General features: G+C 46.0%; 1 protein-coding gene and 1 long non-coding RNA gene across 6 annotated transcripts in view; one reads left to right on the forward strand and one right to left on the reverse strand.

Annotated features, from left to right (window-relative positions):
* The window catches only part of ZDHHC14 (zinc finger DHHC-type palmitoyltransferase 14), a 274,893-nt gene that overhangs the window by 234,580 nt on the left and 18,901 nt on the right, over positions 1-21,412 (reverse strand). The window lies entirely within an intron of this gene.
* LOC139033003 (uncharacterized) lies at positions 15,470-16,428 on the forward strand. The gene is made up of 2 exons (XR_011485624.1): positions 15,470-16,098; positions 16,225-16,428. It is a non-coding gene; the product is annotated as an uncharacterized lncRNA (long non-coding RNA).

Below are 21,412 nucleotides of genomic sequence, written 5' to 3' on the forward strand. Positions count from 1 at the left end.
TCCCAATAAAAATAATGGTTTCTTTTTTTAAAATTAGAACAATGTGATTTTGGAGTTTATATGAAAAGATCTCTCTGGCTAGCGTGTGTGCTGTGTGCTCAGTTGCTCACTTGTATCCAGCGCTTTGCGACCCCATGGACTGTAGCCCACCAGGCTCCTCTGTCCATGGGATTCTCCAGGCAAGAATACTGGAGTGGGCTGCCATTTCCTCCTCCAGGGGATCTTCCTGACCCAGGGATCGAACCCACGTCTCCTGCATCTCCTGCATTGGCAGGCAGATTCTCTACCACTGTGCCACCTGGGAAGCCTTCTGGTTAGTGTGGCTAGACCTTAAAGAGTGAAGTGGAGGGTGTGGGTGGGGTGACAGGGGTGGCTGGGGGGTGGACGGGGGTGAGCTAGATGGCACTTGTAGTGGTCCCAGCAAGAGCTGCAGAGAGCTGGGCCTGGGCCCGTGGAATGCAGAGAAGGTGTGCATCTGGGAGATATTTATCAGTACTTGGTGAAATTCACAGGACGTGGTGATCGATTGGACATGGGAGGTACAAGAGAGATGGCCAATGATGACTCCTGATTTGGGGTTTGTATGTTTAATAATTAACCAAATCTCTTACAAATGTACCACCTCTTCACTAAAATCACTGTTTGTGGCGGTATTTCTGGGCCTCGGGCCTAGAACAGAATTAACAAGGCCCCGCAGAAAGGCTTTGTAACTGGTTGTTTGTCCACAGTAAAGTGAAGCACTAATTTTGTTTTCTGACTCTGTTAATTAGGCGTTCGGTGTAGATCATGAGTGGACAGAATAGTTTCAGCCTCAGAAAACCTGCTGATCTTGTTTGTTCTCTGTCTGCCTTTTTTCCCCTTGTAATTCAAAATTGTGCTAGGGGAAAAAAAAAAATAGGGCAGTGATTATGCTCGAGTTTGACCTCATCAGACTCAATGTTTACTTTCGCTGGGGCTGTACACCATCACCACCAGATCGCTACTCTTCCATCACCACCAGATCGCTACTCTTTCTGCTTAATAAACAATAAGTCCTTAATCTTCAACAAAAATCTTCATTTCCACTGTCTGTCATTCTATCAGCAGCAGTCTGCCTTGACGGTTTGCTTTCTCCCCCGTTCATAACTCTTTCCAACACATTTTCAAACAGAACAATGTGAGTTTAAATATATCACACACTGGTTGCCTCTCAAACGTCTACGGAAATCATTTCCGTGAATGTGCTGCTTGATAGGAAGGAGGATTGTATTTGTTTCCAGCACTAGGCATGTGTCTGTTAAAACGCAGGTGAAAGAAGCCAGTGCCTTGGAGGAGACAAGTTCGAACCCAGCTGACCTCGAAGGTCAGCCAGGTCGGCTTGCTTCCGAGTAGACACAGGGCTCTGACGGGGTGTCTAGGCCGGTGCTCTGAAAGCTGACCTGAACGCAGACCACTGGGGGCGCTTAGTAAGTGCAGATTCTGAGTCTGCAGCTCAGGGTGGGGGCTGGGGTTCTGTCATGTCTGATGAGCTCCGAGTTGCTGCCTTCCTGCAAATCCCAAGATGGCACTTGAAGCACCTAGAGTTTAGCCAGGTTCAGCAACTTAGAAGCTGTATTTCTCAAAAGTTAACCTCCCCTGGCAGTCAATGGTTAAGACACCGAGCTTGCAATGCAAGGGGCACCGGTTAGACCCTTAGTCAGAGAACTACAATACCAAATGCCTTGAGGCCAAAAAAAAACCAATTTTTTTTTTAAACTTTAAGGAAAAAAAGTTAACCTGCTGATTGGAAGTCATTCTCCTAATTTACATAATGGAGACTTTACCACTCTCCTATGTCAAAGAACCTCAGATATAACAAGTGAACGCTTTAAAGTCTCTTCAGACTTCCACCAATATCTACAAGTCAGAATACTCCATCCCAGTCTAACCTAGATGTTATATTTGCTAAAAAGAATCATACTCAGGAAATCCTGCAATACTCAGCAAAGCCTCACCCACTTGAATTAAAGAGAGGCTTCAATTTAGTACTTTAAAAATACAATCAGACTTCTTACTTTCAATTTCAAGGGGTAAACAAATTTCAGGAGTTGGAAAAACAGTTTGCTCTTTTAAATATTTCATATTATCTCCCTCTGGATCATGTTTGTCCTATTTCATTTACAATCTACGAAAAAGTAAAATGTCTCAACCTTCCCAGGTGTTGTATGAATTATCACAAATTCTAAATAAAAGGAAATAGAATTTCAAAAGTGCTCCTGCATATAAAATAAAAAGACTCTAACACATAAATATCAGTGTCAGTTCCCTCATTAGAAACCTGTCCATTGGCTTCATTTTACCCGTTTTTGAGGTGGCAAAACTAAGGCCTATTGTCACAGGAGAGATGACTAGAATCCAAGGTCAATACTGTTTTCAGGACCTTATTTAGCTAAGGAATGCCGATGGCATTAAATTCTACCCACTCAAGTACCAGCTGTCTTGAGGGAAGGTATGTGTGTCTCTTGACAAACAATCTCACAGTCTAGTTTGTCTGGCCTTGAGAAACAGAAACATTTCCTCATCAACTGAAAAGAGGAATGCACAAGAAAGTAAATCAACTGCTTTTTAAAAAGAGGGAAGTGAAGTAACTGAAACGCATACTTTTAGCTGATTTTTTGCTTTTTTCTGAAAACTACACAGATCCTTATTCCTGCATACAAAAGGCCACCAGGGTAGTCAGATTATGCAAGAGTCACTCTGTTTCACAAAGAAATGTGCAAAAGAATAAAAAGGCACAAAATATAAAAATCCAAACCAAAAAAAAAAAAAGCACAGAACAGGTCTATGCAAATGCCTCACACATACCATCTCTTCCTCCTCCCGGTCACCACACTTTACCATGCCCGCTCTGACAATGGGGGCGGAGGTGGGGGAGTAGTGCTTAAAAACATGAGACATCTTTAAAAATCATTAAATAAAAATAGACCACACAGTATGCTCAAATAATAATGACCCATGAGAAGTTTTTAATTAACTTGGGTTTTATTAAGACTAGTAACCTTCCACTGCTGAATAACTTCCCACCATATAATCAAAGCTAATTGCTTCCCTTGGTAACACTACACCAGAGGCCGAGTTTACCTTCACAGGAGTGAACTGGTCTCCTGCTATTCACTTAAATCTGGGAAGGGTGGGATGGAGGTGCAAAATCCAGAAGTGGAGATGCAGGTTTGTTTTTTCTTTTTTTAAAAATAAATCCTGGAACATTCATTAGACGGGTATGGGAAACGTCTAGCAAAGAAAAAAGAGTTTGCATTTCTTCTCCAACAGTAACACTTGGACAGATGTCCACATTCATCTTAAGGACACGGCGAGTTTTCTGACATTCTGCCTTCAACCCACCCTCCTCTGCTACTGCGATCCCCTTAATTAAGATCGCTGAGCTAACAGCATCCTGAGAAATGTCTCCAGCTGCCTGAAAAATGGCTTTTCCCACCAGGCTGCAGTAAGGCCGGTTGAAAAGGGCTCTGTACTGAGAACCAGATGCCTGGGTTCAAGTTACTCCTCCACCTCATCCATTTTCTCACCTGCACAGTGGAGATAAATTACCCCCCATCTGGGGAGCTGCTAAAAGGCTCTCCTGAAACCTAGAAGGGGTTCAGTAAATGCTGAATGAATGCATGAGTTTTCAGGTGAGATAATTATGCAAAACACAACCCAAATGTGAGTAATTATTTTTCTTTTTTAACACTTTTCTATCAAGCTCTCAAAGCTCATAATATTCCAATAATCCACAATCTATTCAGCAGACAGTGTGCTGGTACCTTGGTTTATAGAAAACTTCTAGACTCCAAGTTCTTTGTAAAAAGTCTTCTTAACTTCTCTTCCAAGTTCCACAATCCCAGCAACACTGATTTGATTGATACTAGAATTGAAGGTGCTTGAACATTATACTTTTGTCAAAACCCATACCGCACTTCCACACAAAGAATGAACCCTAATATAAACTATGAACTTCAGTTAATGTATCAATATAGGTTGATCAGGTGATTCATCGTAATAAATGCACTGAACTATCATCATCATAGACCAAAGATTTGAGGGACAACCCAAGAGGAAGAAGCCAGAAAATTTAAGCTCATTTTTGCCCATCTGGGGAGCCCACAGCTCATGAACTGCCAGCCCTATTTCAAGTCTTTGGTCCGACAAGATGGGCTACAAGCCCTTGAGAGTATTTTAAATTGAGTACAAGAATGGCATCCTAGAATTTCAGAGTTCGATCACTCCAACTCTTCAATAGTCCAGTGCAGTGATCTAATCACTAAAGTGCCCTCACTAGCCCCTCTGGCACCCCCCCCACCCCCGCCACCACACTCCCTACCCAGTTCAGGTCTCTTATCTCAGAGCACGCACATGTGGGGCTCCGATTGACAGGGCAACAAATACCTGGTGAGTTATTCAAAACGGCTATCTTTGAAGAACCCACTAACATGTTTCTGGAATACTGACTGGAGATGGAGAGAGGGGAGGAGGGCAGGACGGGTGGAGGAGTCTGTTTTTCATTGTGCCTTAAAAAGGCACTCCAAGTCATGGGGTATTTCATTTATCAATAATTTAAAGGCCTCTTTCTGCCCCTGAAGTACGAACAAGTCTTGTCCACCCATGTGTCCAATCCTACAGTTTTTAACCTGTCATCTTCCCCCACTGCTTTTGCCATCCTTTCTAAAGGGCCCACACACCTGACAATGAACAGTTAAATAAAAACATGTCATGTTTCCTAGACACACTCCAAAAAGCAAAGTTCAACACTCTCAGCTCCATAGATCACTTCCTGAACAACTGCCGAACCCTGACTTATGCCTACAGAAGTATAAATTGGGACCATATCTTCCTAAAGCAGTTTAGGAAATTTTTAAATGTAGCATTAAAATTGCTAACCCAGTAATCCCACTTGTGGGACTTTATCTTTTTAAAGAGCATAAAAGTTGACCTCTCAACATGCATTTCCCTCATAAGTTGGTGAGAGGTATGACTGGGGAATGGGACCAGCTGGGGCTTCCCAGGTGGTGCAGGGGTAAAGAATCCGCTCGCCACTGGAGGAGATACAAGAGAGGCAGGTTTGATCCCTGGGTTCAGAAGACCCCTGGAGTAGGAAATGGTAATACCGGCTCCAGTGGTCTTGCCTGGGAAATTCGAAGGACAGAGGAGTCTGCCGGGCTGCAGTCCATGGTGTTGCAGAGAGACAGACATGACAGAGTGATCTTCTAGGAAAGGCTGTCTCATCCTGGGAAGGACACGCTGGAAGCAGTGGTCTCACCACTTTACATCAGTTCAGGTCATCATTTTCTGTAACAGTTAACATCCTTTTATTCAGTCCCAAAGATAAAGTCACATATATGTGCCATTGTGTATGTACAAGAATGTTTACTGCAGCCTAGTTAACAATAGCCTTAAAAACTTGAAAACCTAGAAGTCCTTTCTGGCTAAGTAAATTATGGTCCATCTCTACTATAGGATGCTATGCAGACCCTAAAAAGAGAAAGGGGCTCTATATATGGCGATGGGGAAAGATACCCAAGATATGTGATGAGCTGACAAAAACCATTTGCCAAAAAAAAAAAAAAAAATTTGCATAGTAAACATATATATGCATAACTCTGTCCATAGAATGTTCCAGGCAAGAATACTGGAGTGGGTAGTCATTCCCTTCTCCGGGCAATCTTCCTGACCGAGGGATCAAACCCAGGTCTCCCACACTGCAGGCAGATTCTTTACCATGTGAGCCACCAGGGAAGCCCCCAAACACATATACACATACACGTATATGCTTTTACGGCAACCCACTCCAGTGTTCTTGCCTGGAGACTCCCGTGGATGGAGGACCCCGGTGGGTTGCTGTCTATGGGGTCGCACAGAGTCAGACACTACTGAATTGACTTAGCAGCAACAGCATACACATGCACACACACACACACACTCACATGTGCATTTCTGGAGGGACACTATAAAACTGCCAAGAGTTACAAATAGGGGAGAAGCACCAAAGAGGAGGTGGACTAGTTTTCATTTGATAGCCTCTAGACTATTTGAATTTTTTAATGTAGTAAGTTCTAATCATAATTTCTTAAATCAAGATGAAAAGTGCTTTCATGAAGGCCAAAGGACTCGGACAATCCACAGAAACTCACATGGAAAACATACATATAAAAGAACAGTGCCTAGATGTTCATCCATGGAAGACTTTATGTATACATTCTAAGGTTAGCCGCAACAAAGTGTTCATTTTTTTAGCCCTTTTCACTCCCTGTCCTCAAAAACTTTATCATCTTTCTAGCTACCTGCTGTCAGTATGCATCGGGGAACAAGCTAATTTTCACCTTGCCTACGCAGAACAAAACTTAAAAGACACAGTCCAAATGCACACAAAGCCCAAAATCAAAACTTCTACCAATGATCCACACCACTGTTACCCTCCGAGAAACTAGAGCTGCCTATAACACTTTAAGAATAATTTTAAGATAATCCAGGTTTTACGTGGTTTTCCAGATTCACTCTTAGCACCCAGCTTATCTACTGGGCATTTATAAACTACCTTCACTTGCCACAGATACCCATTTTGAATTATGCTCCAGTGGGGTTATTAAAAAGAAACACAGAGGCTTAACTCCCCACCAAAAAGACTGGCCCTGTCCCAACACATAGTAACATTCAGGAGGGCTGTGGTCCCCACTTTGCAGGAAGCTTTCTCATCAACCGCAGGAGAATTCCCCTCCTCCTCTGACTCTCTCTGATGCCTTTCCTGGGGGTCACCTTCCCCAGGAGCCCCTCCCCAGCCCCACCCCTAGCTGAGCTCTCTCTAGTTCTGCACTGTTCCTGTGTCTGCACCGCACACCCCTCCTCCACTATGCCCCCTGCCCCCCGCCCCCCACCCACCCCCACACTGCTCCAATGGGGGCCGGGCCTCCTGTTCCCTGGGGTGTCCCCAGGACCCCACTTGTGCCTGGCATTTTGCAGACACAAATTCGCAATGAGATTCTGAGCCCAGCCCGCACAAAACCAAGAGTTTTATTAAAAGATAATTTTATCTACTTATTTACCACTGAGCCGCCAGGGAAGCCCCCAGATGACTTTGGAGGAGCTCCTTGGCGACTCTGAGCTAGGGTGTCCTACGTGCCAACCGGAAGTCATCCTATATTGTTCACAGTTGGTCCCCAGGGTGGTGGCAGCCGTACTAAAGGCGATAACGAAGATAAAAACGGCTGCCCGGTGAATAAACTGGTCTGAAGAGCCTTGTTATCTTGCACAGCTGGGCTCAACTATCCCACTTCAGCCAGCGGTTCCATCACATCAACACCAAGTTCAGTCTGAAGATTTCTTAAACAGACAGTCCTGGCCACGTGAAGGTAACTCTGACTCACTGTCCATCCACACGGAACGCCAAACACGTGGATGTCTGAGAGCTCTAGTCTCAGCCCTCCAAAGCAGTGCGTCTTCAACAGTGTTTGGCTTCTCTTTCATCGGTTTTACACTGAAAATCCTGGCTGGCAAGAACTTCTCTCTAGCCTTCATCGAAGAATTGTGCTCCAGCCTCAAAGAAACTCATTCAAAAGCTGAAGGACATCTTTCCCTTCAACCCCTCCCTTTTCCTATCACATCACCCCCCACCTAAGTGAAATTATTTAATGTCCGCCTGCAATGCAGGAGACACAGGAGACGCAGGTTTCATCCCTGGATTGGGAAGATCCCCTGGAGGAGGGCATGGCAACCCATTCCAGTATTCTTGCCTGGAGAATCTCATGGACAGAGGAGCCTGGTGAGCTACAGTTCATAGGGTCCCAAAGAGTCAGAAACACTGAGGCGACTGAAGGACACATGCTACATAGGATTTTTAGGAATAGAAGGAACAGTCCTTGAGAACTCCACGCAGGTGCTTCTAGATCAATTATTTCCACAGCGGAGAAGAGGCAGGCAGAGCTGTACCCGATATGCAAGTGTGACCTACTTTACAGCTTTATATAGGTTCACCGTATAAAGAGCTGACCTGCCTCCTCGCTGTACCTTTGAGGGATCCAAGAAAAATAAACAGTTTGGAAACATTGAAAATGTGTGCCTGACTATATGCAAAGGAAAAAAAAAATCTCCCAAGGAAACAAGCCTTGTTTGAATGTTACAGACAGGAAGAGGAATTGCAGAGTGAAAAGAAATAGCAAACTGCACACTTTTTTCAAAACTACAATGTCATCTGCTTTGAGAAGCCCTGCACCCAAGGCTTCATCTCTTGAGACCCAGGACTGCCAACTGTCCCGGCTCGTCATCGGAATCACCAAGGGACTGAACACGTTGTCTTTGCTATTTCTTCAGGGTAGAAAATTATACCTCCCTTGGAGGTCTTCTGACCACCAACCTCTAATCCATCTTTCTAATGCCTTTCAGGATTTTACAAAATAGACGTCAGATTTCTGACAAGTTCTTTTCTGATAATCTTTTCTCCCATGAAGCACATCCTACCTGTTCTATAAAAGCCCGAATATGACCCAGTTACCACTCTTTATTCAATAAGCAGGGCTTACCCTGATAGCTCAGTTGGTTAAAAAAAAAAAAAAAAAAAAAGCCCGCCTGCAATGCAGGAGACCCTGCAGGTTCGATTCCTGGGTCAGGAAGATCCCCTGGAGAAGGGATAGGCTACCCACTCCAGTATTCATTGCAGGGATCTGTTCATTCCAGTTCCTGGAAATGGATGGGCTGATCAAGGTGGCTGGAAGTTTCTGTCCCAGGTGATGACTTTTCCTCACCTGGTCAAGTCAACCCAGGCAAACAAGAGAACTGGATCCGTTTCCACTAAGACCCTTGCCCAAAGCATTTAGGGTTGGCTATTTGCCTCTCTGCAGAACCTGCAGGGAATTCAGTCACCACAGAAGCTTCCAGCAAGTGTGAGGGCCATTCAGCCGCGGCCCTGGGTTCATTTAAAGTGACCCTCGCCCCGACCCCTACTGCCTAACCCGGGCTGGTGGGCAACTGAGTTAAAAAAAAAAAAAATTGAGTGAAAATGGATGTCTTTAGCATGTTTCTGCTCTCTGCTCAGGTCAGTCTGAAATGGTCCACCACATTCTTCTTTTTTTTTCTTACCGCCCCCCGCCCGGCCCCTTCCTCGGTAAACACTATTAGCATTTAGTACTAAAGGTATAGCTGTAGAGTTTAATTTTGTCTACCGCATCATCGCTGATGTTAAAAGCTACAGGAAATACTGCCTCAAAAAGCACAGGATAATTTCCTCATATGTAGTTGGGTCTAGGTACTAAATATGAAACATTGTTACCATCATTCAGGCTAAAGTCCAAGGTCAATATGCCCGGTCAGGGAGGCACATGAGAACGTCATGCGGATTTTAAAGTAAACCTCTGGCCACTGCCAGCTCCATATTTAGAATCTGTCTTCCTCCAAGTCTCCTCCCTCTGACTACACAGAGAGGTGTCCCTCTTCCCAAGACCAAGCTCTCCACCTAGGCATTGACCCCGCCGGCCCTGCCCTCTCGGGGAACCCCGCACTGCCAAGTAAACCGACCCTTCCTCTGAGAGTTAATTGGGTTCCTGTAAATGTACTTCAGTCTCTACTGTTAGAACAACAGGAAGAAAAAGCCTGTCGGCCTCATCCCCCTTTTAGTTGCTGTTTTTGTTGTTTAGTTGCTCAGTTGCGTCCGACTCTTATTGCAACCTCATGGACTGTAGCTTGCCAGGTTCCTCCAAACATGGGGTTTTTCTGGCAAGAATATTGGGAGTGGTCATTTCCTTCTCTAGGGGATCTTCCCAACCCAGGGATCGAACCTCTGTCTCCTGCGTTGGCAGGTGAGTTCTCTACCACGGAGCCACCAGGGAAGCCTATTTCCAGCTGCCGACCTCCTGCTAGTCTTCCCTTCATGGCCAAACTTTTAAAGAGTTGGTTGCTCCCTGCCTCCTACTAATTCCTCAGCCCGCTCCAGTCTGGACCATCTGTCCATCACCACAGCCCTTGTGAAGGTCACCTCCATGCTACACAAGGTGGCGGTCCTTTTCAGCACGGCATTCAATTCTGCTGACCACCCCCTCTTCAAAACACTCTCCTCTCCCGCGCCTGTCCCACGCTAGCCCCTCCTTATCCTCCGCCTCCCTCTCTGCCTTCTCAGTATCTGTGACATCCTCCCAAATCCCAGGGGGCCTCGCCCTCATTTTAAACTTCTCTCTAGATACATCACTACCTGCAAGACACAGGGGACTCACAGGTTAGACAAGAGCATCCCAAGCTCAACAAGTCCAAACTCTCTCTCTCTCCATCTCTCGCCCCGTCCCCCCACCCCTCCCTATGCACCCAATGCTGCAAAGCAGGAACCTGGGCGTCATTCACGACCCCACCCCCACATCCAATCTAAGCACAGCCCACCCTCCCTTCTCCAAGGGGCCCTCACCCCTGGCCATCTCCTCTGCCCCACCTGGTCCACGCCCCACCAGGTTTTCCTCCACAGCCTTCTAACTCTCTCCCCGCCCCCTCCTGCTGCTCTCAGCAACTCCCACACTCAGACCAGAGTCATCACCGCAAAGTGCCCCAAGGAGAGCTGCCCGCTCCCCAACTTTCCTAGTTAACTCCTCCGGATTCTTCAGACCTCAGCTCCCTGGGGAAGCCTGCCCTGGCCTGGCTCCCTCTCCCTAGCCGCCCTTCCCGACAGGTTAGACAGCCCCATGGCACTCTCCTGACATGTATGCTTGGCTTTTGTCGGAGTTCATCACGGCTCTAATGTTACATTTTTTCGTGTGTTTTTGTTAATATCTTTGCCCTTTCCATGGCAGCCTTGAGAAGGGAGTGTCATGGACTAAGGAGAGCCCCAGCTGCTGCCCTTGGACATCCGTCTCGGGGTGCGCATGCTGGGGCCACAGCTCCCAGGGACCGCCCCAAACAGTGACTAACAGCAGAGGAAAAACTAAGACACACCATTTCCTGGGAGACCTGGGATCCCCTGTCTTCTGATTTTGACTCAAAGACTCTCCAGCGGCTTTGCCAAACCTCTCTAGACCACAGAGGATGCTTCTACACCAGTTTCTCTCCTTGTCGCCTTCACTGGGGTCAGACCTGCAGGTCCAAAGACTCTCCCACGTTTCTGGCTTCTTCCCTGTTTCCCGCCCCTGCCCCCCATTAGGGCATTTCTCCTAATAAAATCTGACACTGGTGATCCTTTTGCCCTTCTCCAAGGATGCAGACTAACGCAATCCTCTAAGGAGAAGCCCCGTGAGTGTAAGGACCTTGCCTGTTTCAGTTGCTAGTTAATTTCCAATGCCTCATGCAATAACTGGAGAAGGAAATGGCAATGCACTCCAGTGTTCTTGCCTTGAGAATCCTATGGACAGAGAAGTCCATGGGGTTGCAAAGAGTCGGACACAGCTGAGCAACTAACACGTGCAATAACACATATTGCATACATAAAACACATATATGTGGGGGTTCCTAGAATACAAGCATCCAAAACCTCTTGTTGACTTTATACCCTTGACTTAGCCCCACATCTAGCTACGTAAAACACTGAGCAAACTTGCAAGGCAGTCACTGAGTCAGGGCAAGTTCCCCCATCACCTGGAGTGGAACCCAATCCGTCTGTCACATGGCACTGGGAACGGTGCATGAATCTCTATCGACAGTAGAGAAGCGCAGAAAGAGAGGCATCAGGAAACCTTCACAGTCTTCCACTCTCTGGCACCCCTTCGCCTTCCCTGAGGGCAAGGAATACAGTAGCGTCTAATAGACAGAAAATTTATAACCCACAGTGAGTGGACTGTCCGCAAGAAACCACCACCGGTGGAACCCAGAATTCAGGCACCTTTCTGGAGGAAGAAAAGAATGATTTGTGGGTAGAGAAGAGTTCTGAGGTTCCATGGAGATGTGCTTTAGCCAGAAAAAGACATTTGAGAAAATGCAGTGTAGAAGGCGCTCCATCACCCACACATCCTTCCCACTAAGTATCTGAATGTGAGAAGTTTTTGGCTGCCTTCTGACTTTAAAGAAATGCTCCAAAAGAGAGATACCTTAAGAAGAATTCTTTTAAAACATTATTCTGCAAGAACATTGTCTGTTTCAGGTAATTTTAAAGCTGTGAAATAAGAACTCTCCCTCCTCAGGCCGAGTGTCTGAGACAGTGACTTCACACCACCGCCTACTGCTAACACTGATTAGAGGAACTGTAGCTGCAAGCACCCATGTCAATCCTAAAGGAGCTCGAATACTCATTGAAAGTACTGAGGCTGAAGCTCCAATAATCTGACCACCTTATGTGAAGAGCTGACTCATTGGAAAAGACCCTGATGCTGGGAAAGACTGAGGGCAGGAGAAGGGGGTGACAGAGGTTGAGATGGTTGGATGGTATCACTGATTCAATGGACCTGAGTTTGAGCAAGCGCCGGGAGATAGTGAAGGACAGGGAAGCCTGGCATGCTGCAGTCCATGGGGCTGCAAACAGTCAGACAGGACTTAGTGACTTAACAATAACAACAAAGCACCCATGAGACACAGGTGATGGGACATGAAGGGGAGGGTGTCCATCCACACGCTCTCTGCACATAGATCTTTGGCAGCTTGTCATCCCTGTATTTTAGAGAGGTGTCTCCCAGGTGTTAGATGTCGTGAGGACAAAGTCCTGGCCTGACGGGCAGAGTGACCTGGCTGCCTCTCCCCTCCCAGTGGGATCCCATAGCCATCGCTTCTGCAAAGACTCGCTGAGCCTCACTCTATGCCGGGCGCCACCCTTGGCATTCAAACGTTTTCACAGAACGGGGCTCTCTCCCTCCCTCGTGTACCCTCACCCCCACTTCTAGGACTTTATTCCTGAAGCCTCACTTCAGTCTGTCGCTCAGAAGTGTCCGCTAACCTTTTCACTTTGCTGACAATCCCAAACAGCTAACCCGCTGGCGCTCTGAAGCACATAGGTCTAGAAGCTGTCGTATCTGTAACCTCTGGGGCAAAAAAAAAGTCCCATTTTGGTAACTTTTTTCCAAGACCTTGCTTTCCAAGTCTTTATGCTCACTGCTGCTCTCCTTCAAACTGACTCCTAGAGCTTCAGGATTCTGCTTGGATTCCAACCTGGGCTATGAATTGGACTCTTCCCCCTCGCAGGTGACCTTGTTCTTATGACCCTTATTCTCCAGTTGACCAAAATCACTCAGTTGCATCGTCACTTTCACCTGAATTTCGAAGGCAATGACCACTCCAAGCTAAGACAATTCCCACTGCAAAGTGTAGCCCATCAAACAGCCACTGACAACATAGTCAATAGACTTCAGCTCCAAGGCTAATCTTCCTGCCCCCCGGTCACTTTCACCTGAATCCACCCATAGCCAACAAGGGCACACACATCCAACAACTGTGGGCCCTAAACCAGCGGCTGCACATCAGAGGCACCTGGAAAGTTCTTAACTTCTTATTTTGAAATAATTATAGACTGAAGAAGTTGTAAAAAATAGTGCAGAGCACTCAACCTCTTCCTATCTCTTCTTCCTCTTCTTGTTCTCCTAAGCTGCTTCTCTCAGATCATGTTTTCTATGTAAGAAAGTACCCATCACCCCACCTGCCCCCATAGTGACATCTTCCAGGGCTGAAGGAGGGTGGTTGGCACAGTACTGCGAGCTGGACTACAGGCTCCACTCAGACTGCACCATTTTTGCATGCACTCATTTATTTGGTGTGTCTTTGCATATAATTTTATGACATTTTATCACTTGTATAGCTATACCAAGATACAGAACTGTCCTGGCAACACAAGGAAACCCCTCCTATGTCCTGTCATAGTCACTGCCTCCCATCCGTAACCCCCAGCCCGTTCACCTCTACAGTGCTGTCACTTCAAGAATGTTATGTAAATGGCATCATACAGTATAGACAACCTCTTGAGACTTTGGAAATAATTCTTCTACCTACTGATAGCTTTTAATAAATAACATCTCCCGAGTTTTTTATCGCGGCTCTCACTACATCAACCCAAGCCCTAGGATACTGATTCACTAGGTCCAGGGCAAGAGGCAAAAGACAGGATTTAAAAAGCTTCCCATATACACACTACTACATATAAAATTGGAGGAGGAAATGGCAACTCACTCCAGTAGTCTTGCCTGGAGAATTCCATGGACAGAAGAGCCTAGAGGGCCACAGTCCATGGGGTCACAAAGAGTTGGACATGCCTGAGTGACTAACACACATATATAAAATATAAAACTGATAAAGACCTACTGTATGGCACAAGGAATTCCATTCAATACTCTGTAATGATCTATATGGGAAAAGAATCTAAAAAAGAATGTATCTATGTATGTGCATGCGTGCTAAGTCACTTCGGTTGTGTTTGACTCTGCGGACTGTGGCCCACCAGGCTCCTGTCTCCTACATATAACTAAATCACTTTGTTGTACGCCTGAAACTAACATAACACTGTAAATCAACTATACTCCAATAAAAATTAATTTCTAAAAAAGAACGATCTCTGCTTACATTCCCATGGTCAAAACAAGTCTTAAGTTCTGACTTTGGAGGTGTCAAAAAGTATAATCCTCTCCCAGGAGGGAAAACAGACTTTTGGTAAATAAAAATGAAATTCACCAGGATTGCCAAGTCAGAATCTAAGAGAAAATAAACATTTAAGTTTCTCCTGGATAAAGACTATCTTTGAAGAAAGCTGAAAAGGCATGGTCAAAAATATAAGTGGAAAACACAGAAGAAAAAAAAAAGTTTCCCAGGAATTTTTATCAACTGTGGTTCTATGAGCCACTGGCCTGGGCTATGTCTTGCTGCTCATGGTGTTAAAGAAGAAGTCAAGTATCCTGCTAAAGGCAGGTAACATTTCATCCATCGCTTCCTTCACCTGCCACACCACACAGCACTTCTAAGAGAACTGGACTCATCTGATGGACTACTTCCTTACTCAACTGTTTCTTCAGAGCCTGTTCTTTCAAAAATGAAGTGAAAGCGAAAGTGTATGACTCTGCAACCCCATGGACTATTGCCCACCAGGCTCCTCTGTCCATGGGATTCTCCAGGCCAGAATACTGGAGTGGGTTGCCATTTCCTTCTCCAGGAGATCATCCTGACCCAGGGATTAAACCTGGGTCTCCCACATTGCAGGCAGATTCTTTACCATCTTAGCCACCGAGGAAGCCTTTCTAAGGTGTCTCATAATTGAGTTTGCAATGAGAATTTTTAAAATTATTTTTAGCTCCAAAGTCTGCAAACTTCAATACATAAAATAAATTCTTACTTTTTCACTCAGAAATCATTTTTTTTTTAATACGCTGTAACAAAACCAGCCAGTTTTACCAGACAAGTACTCCCCACGCCCGAGTAACACTGAAATGACGTGGTACACTCTACCCTTATGCGTTTTCCCACCTTCAGTGGAAAGTGATTACACAATAAGCACGACACATTTCTTGACTGAAGCTTGGCTGACCTTTGGGACCCAGAGGATCCCAAGCCAGGAATGAAAACCAGATGCCATCGGGCTGGGCAGGCTCCCAGCCACAAACAGAAGCCGCTGGGGACGTGCTGACAAGCCAGGCCCGCTCCCAGGAGGCACTGGCCACCTCTTAGGACAGCGGCCAGGCGAGAGGGAGAAAACCTGTCCACCAGGAGGTCTCCACACCCTTAGAGGCATCAGGAACCACTGAGGAACACTCTCCTAGGATGACGGTGGCAGTGAAGGGAAAGAGGAAATGAGCAGGCTGAGGGGAATTCATTTGCTCGACCACCTCCGTGGATTCTGGAGTCTCCCCACCAGCCAGAAGAGAGAAGGTCCCCTCGGAGCACAGGACCTGCACTATCCATGCTGGGGAGAGTGGAGGGCAGCCACAGGGGAGGGTGACCTGCGGCTGCCTGGCCCCCAGGAGGCAGCATCCAATCAGAGCTTCCAAAACCAGAAGGCTGAGGAGCTGTGGCATCAACGCCCCAGAGGGCCCACCTCAGGTCCCACCCAGTCCGGCCTCAGAAGGTACCACCCACTGCTGCCCTGTGAATTCAACACAACCACTTCCCCAGACACAGAGGCAGGAAGAACAGTTTGCTTCTTCTTCCTCAGTCACAGAAGATCAAGCAGGGCATGCAGAAGCTCAGATCTGACTCACTTCCCAATCGCCTTTGCAGGTAGGTAGGACCTGATGACCAGGATGTGGCAGATGGAATGCGAAGGGGGAGGCCATGCAGCAGCTCTATGGGAGTCAGTTGGGGGTCCCTCTTGGCCCCTTCTTCTTCTTCTCTTTTCCCTCCTAGTGCCTGGAACTCAGATGCAATTGCTGGAGCCCTGGCTGCCATCTTGACCACAGGAACAGAGGTCATATCCCAGGAAACAAGGAACGGACGAGAGGGAGGAGCCTGGGTCTCTGCAGACCTCGTGGGACAGAGCTGCCTGGCCTGCACTGCTGGCCTCTGATGTTTTATGTGGGAGAAAAATAAATGTTTATCTTGATTAAGTCAGTTACTTGGGGGTGTTTTTTTATTATCCACAACAAGCCTAATCCTAGCTGAAAACTGATACATAAAACAGACATATCCCCTACATATCAGATCCAGCCAACAAAATGACCCCTTAAAGATTTATCATCATTAATATCTCTGGTTCCTTCTTGGACCCAGTTCTACCTTTGGCCTTTATCATTTCTTGAAGAAAGACTCTCATATTTCCTAGCCACATGACGACAATACTTACAAGAGCAGAGAGCACTCACAGAAAAACAACCTGATTCCTGATTATTTGATTTCTGAGAAGTAGATGGTGAGTTTACTTAGCCAAGCAATCCACCCAATCAAAGTTTATTTACTTCCAAGTTCACATGCCATCCTAATCAACTCGAAATAAATACAGAACATGGAGCCAGGCAAACAAGAAGTGCTTGTCCCATCAGACTAATTAAATGAACACATAAGCACCAAGGTCTGCCCTTCTTGAAAGTACACCAATTTTATTATAATCATGTGTCCAAGGCACCCGGAGTTCTTTTTTTTTTTTTGCTTTTACTTTGAGGCTGAGACAGCTTCTGTGTCCTCTCCGATGAAAAGTGGCTTGGTCTAAGCAGTCTAAAACAATTATTTGGAGAATTTAATTTCATAATGGGAAGAACATTAAGAGTGAGTTTTCCTTCCAAGGGATGGCTGGGAAGTTTTCTTGCAGCCAATAAATTTTGGCTGAACAAAGGGAAATCAGGCCAGCAAAACCTTGGCAGAATATGACATGCATGGGACCTTCACCCAAATGACAACCGTACCGTGGGGCGGAGGGTTCCCCATCCAGACACCACCTCTGGGATGCTGTTTGTACTCGCCAGCGAGGCAGGACATAGGGAGGAAAGGCACCACCCTGGCCCCAGACATGCCTTGTACAGCTGACACGGGGCAGGGAAGGGGTTAAGTCCACAAAGGAGGAGAGCAGGTCTGCAGGCCCACGGCCTACACCCACAATCTGCTCCTGCCACTGACTAGATGGGTGCCTCTGAGCTAACTGCCCACCCTCTCAGAGCCAAGGGAACCGTCTGCATCACAGGGCCACTCATTGGAAGGACTGGTGATAGGTATCCAAATTCCCAGGGGCTTCCCAGGTGGCGCTGATCATAACGAATCTGCCTGCCAATGCAGGAGACACAGAAGACACAGGTTCAATCCCTGGGTCAGGAAGATCCCCTGGAGGAGGACATGGCAACCCACTCCAGTGTTCTTGCCTGGGAAATCCCATGGACAGAGGAGCCTGGCAGGTTGCAGAGGAGCCATGGGGTTGCAAAGAGTCAGACACGACTTAGCGACTGAGCATGCACACATCCAAATTCCTGGCCCATCATGGGTACCTCTTATATTTATGGAAATATTATTATATATCCAGAGCATTCCCCATCCAAGGTTTGAAAATGGTGCTGCTTAAATGAAAAGCCAATGCATACATTAATGGCGGATACCTGGATGTTCGACAAGCAGGACTCTATCTTCCTTTTCCCTGACTCCCTTTCTGACCTGCAGACAGGCACAGGCTTTTCTGCACTTCAGGCTGGTAGGTCAGTGAGGACTCAGCATTGCCAAAGAAATGGAAGAAGAGGAAGGCTAGAGGAAAATGAAGGAGGGCCGCCTGTTCAGTTGTACAGCTTGGGTACTGAACAAAAGCATTACTATTAAGGGGCACTATTTACACTGTAGACATCACAGAATTAGAGCTTTATTTTAATAATTTTCCAGCATAGAAATGTCTTTGTTTTAATAAAAAATATTTACATAATGATAATTTTCTGACAGCTGGAAATAAATCACCTTGAAGGAATGACTTTCTCCAACTTACACAAAGGTACCATATAAGTGACGGAGCAATCAGGATGCTGTTTGGGAAACCTCTGGCTTAAACAGATATTTCTTCTGAGTCTAGGACTATGCCCTCTACTAACTCAACAGATTAAATTCCATCTAATTTCTGGAGCTAAACTTTTCTGAAATCATACTCAACCAAAGGCATATCAGTTCAATGTCCTGGTCTGTCAACATCATAAACTCAACATAATAATCATGACCCCACTTACAGTAAAACCTGTGGACCCATCACAGGGTCAGGAATGGCCAAACAGACACATGGGACCCTGTGACTCCGGCTGGAATCATTTCAACCTACTTCCTCTTTCTTTGTGCTTCTCAGGGCCCGTCCCTCCTGAGTCAAACGACACCATCCCTCACCACCCCCAAAGTAGCTTCCTATTCAGAGCCCCAGGCCTGGTGAGAAAGTGACAAGAGAACACACACTCTGGAGGAGGCATGATACAAACTTAATGTATTACCTCTCCCCTTGGGAATTAATATTTAAAAGAGTGTTCCCTCAAAACGACAAGACTTAATTCAACAAATGATGCCAAGGGTGGCATATTCCAAATAAAAAAGGGAACAAAGAGGAAAAGATTGAGGTCACAGTGGGGTGGGCTGGGGAATAATTATCCAGAATTCTCAATTGATACTCCATACTGAATTATTACAAAATCATGACAAAATTTCTTTTACCAATGCTTTATTTTTTCAGATCAATCATTCAGTCTAAACACTGAACCACAAGCCTCATTTGTAAAGTGAAACCATTGCTAGGCTGTTATGATTAAAAAAAAAAAATTTCTATATGAGTAAATCGTTGTTCCAAATTCAGTTCCTTATGCAAATATGTAGCGGAGTTATTAAAAACACAACATACTTTCTAAATCATCATCATACATACACTTGGTCAGGTTTATTGGTCAAATTTCCACACCCCAGATGAGGAAAGAACATTAAAAACCTTTTTTTGAACCTACTTAGGTGTTACATAGGATCTTGGTGATACAAACATGCTCCCAGATGGTTGTCTCTCCTTGCTCCACATTTCTGGAGTCAGACCCTGAGATTAAATACTCCTGAGCTACTTGGAATATATTTTTTTTAATTACCCAGGAAAATAGATGAAATAGAGGAAAGAAAGCTATGCTGCTCTTCACACACCAAGGTTGAACTCCACTCTTGCAGGCATGTGGGGAAGAATGCACGGCATGGGCTGACTTGGGAGAATTGTTTTTTTCACCCACTGTTTCTAATGTACTTGTGTATATCTTTTTCCCTGAAATGCCAGTAGTGCATAAAGAATTTACTCATGAGCTCTTAACACCCAAGAAGAAAAATCTATCAATGGCTAAAGAGCATATGAGGAAGAGGCGAAATATGAACAAGCAAACTAAAAAGTTACCTATTTTCACGATTTTTCTGTAAGTCTAAAAACACACTAAAATTAAAAGTTTATTTTAAAACAAGTCATCTGTGGCAGTGGGTTGAGCACACTGCTTAAAAGCTCCAGAAATGTTTTCTCCGCCAATCACCGCCAGAGGCTATTACTATACCATGTTTAGAGGAAAAAGCTGAGGTTTCAGACAGCTGTGCCTTTTTTTTTTTTTTTTTTTGGCAGCACCTGTGGGATCTTAGTTCCACCACCAGGGATTGAACCCTCTTCCTGTGTTGGCAGTGCAGAGTCTTAACCACTGAACCACCAGGGAAGTCCCAAACAGCTGCACTTTGGAGAGAAATGCAGAAAGAGACTCTCCATAAAGCAACTCATAGTATCTACTCATAGTCTGCTTCTGTCAGTAGCAGGACGTCTTCAGAAAGCAAAGAATATTGAATCACTGCTGGACTAAAGCAGATTACGACACAAACTCCCCGACCCCACACCTCGGCCCAAAACAGCTATCTGCCACTTTTAGCAAATGCTGTTTAATGGACAACAGGCTCCAATGACTGGTGGACTTAATCTGTTTTCTCATCTGTAAAATAGGACTGATAACAGCAGCCAGCGTCTGGGTCGTGTGAGGATCAAGCAAGATCAAGCATGAAAGCCCTTCATAGGCACCCAGCATGGACAGGGAGCGCCCCCACGCCGCACCGGGTACCAGCCTCAGGCTGTGCGCCTGGGCAGTGCCCTCCTGCCCCAGGCACCCATCTGGGCGCAGGTTGCCGCTGGTCTAGCAGGAGCCCCGGGGCCTGCAGCCCCGCAGTGGGCAAGCCGCTTCCCTTGGCCGCCTTGCCTTCTCCCCGACCCACTGCGCTGGCTCAGAGCATGTGTGTTATGATGCCACGTTAGCTAATGAGATCATACTTGCTAAACTAAGCTAAGCTAATGAGCTCTGCTTAGCTAATCAGCTCCTGAGAAATGAGCTTTCTTTTCTGGTGAATAGGCAGCACCCAAAGCTAATTCCTAGGTCGGGTGTTTAAAAGTGGGAATGCGTTCTCCCACAGAAACAACGTGATAAATGAAGGCAGAGTTCTCAGGCCAGCCCTTTGGAATGCTTAAGGGAAGAACAGTGCAGGAGTTTTGGGTCCTAGGAGCCTTGAGTCCAGGGGTCAGGGAAGAAAGCAACAGACTTCTTCACAGGTTGCACATGTGCCACATCACTTGTCATGTACGACTCTTCAAGACCCTACAGTGTAGCCCACCAGGCTCCTCTGTCCATGGGGATGCTCCAGGCAAGAATACTGAAGTGGGTTGCCATGCCCTCTCCAGCGGATCTTCCTGACCCAGGGATCGAACCCCTGTTTTCTGTGTCTCCTTCACTGGCAGGTGGGTTCTTTACCACTAGCGCCACCTGGGAAGGCCCCTTCACAGGCTGTGCTGGTGCTAAGTCGCTTCAGTCGTGTCTGACTCTGTGCAACCCCATAGACGGCAGCCCACCAGGCTGCTGTCCACAGGATTCTCTAGGTAAGAATACTGGAGTGGGTTGCCGTTTCCTTCTCCACTTCACAGGCTGGTAAGGTTTTAAAAAATGGAAGAAAAAAAATAAAGGAACACCAGTGACTAATTCATTCTAATCCAACTAAATGACCACAAGTTTCACAAAATGTATTCTTTGGTTCATCACCTAGAAGGTTATTTATTTTCATCACAGATTGTGAAACAGCAAAATGATATTTGCTGGAAGGGACA

This window comes from Odocoileus virginianus, chromosome 34, assembly GCF_023699985.2.
Source record: "Odocoileus virginianus isolate 20LAN1187 ecotype Illinois chromosome 34, Ovbor_1.2, whole genome shotgun sequence".
In the NCBI taxonomy this organism is placed as follows: Eukaryota; Metazoa; Chordata; class Mammalia; order Artiodactyla; family Cervidae; genus Odocoileus; species Odocoileus virginianus.